Source organism: Trachymyrmex septentrionalis, unplaced genomic scaffold, assembly GCF_001594115.1.
Source record: "Trachymyrmex septentrionalis isolate Tsep2-gDNA-1 unplaced genomic scaffold, Tsep1.0 scaffold131, whole genome shotgun sequence".
Lineage (NCBI taxonomy): Eukaryota > Metazoa > Arthropoda > Insecta > Hymenoptera > Formicidae > Trachymyrmex > Trachymyrmex septentrionalis.
This window is the reverse complement of record NW_017304450.1, coordinates 815,907-816,309: the sequence shown is the minus strand read 5'-3', so window position 1 is coordinate 816,309 and position 403 is coordinate 815,907. Positions and strand designations below refer to the sequence as shown.

Genomic DNA, 403 nt, shown 5'->3' with positions numbered 1-403 from the left:
TTCTCCGTACGGAATGAATTTATATTGTATTTTTATAGATTAGTAATAAGTACTGATATATACGTACTTCTGATTCTAAACATTGTACGTACATTTCTAATTTAAACGGTATTTTTAAAAGAACGTTATTAACATGTTATGTATATAAATTTCCGGCTGATATAGAGGAACGTTCATCCGGAATATTGGATAGAAATTTTCAGTCTTCCTTTTATAAAGCTCGTTTTATCGGAACGCGGAAATCAATAATTTCTTGTTTATATACTAATCATCGTCACGACATGCACGATGCCGGTGAACACTTTCTTAGCGAGTTTCGACAACATGTTACGCCATCGTTGATGATCCGAGAAGATGCTTCGCTAGTGTCGTTCTCTTCCGACGAAGTATTTGACATATATAT

The 403-nt window shown here is 33.7% G+C and overlaps 1 protein-coding gene across 3 annotated transcripts in view; it reads left to right on the top strand.

Moving 5' to 3' along the window:
• Positions 1–403, top strand: part of LOC108757008 (rap guanine nucleotide exchange factor 2-like) — a 98,873-nt gene that overhangs the window by 1,771 nt on the left and 96,699 nt on the right. The gene's annotated exons all lie outside the window — the stretch shown is intronic.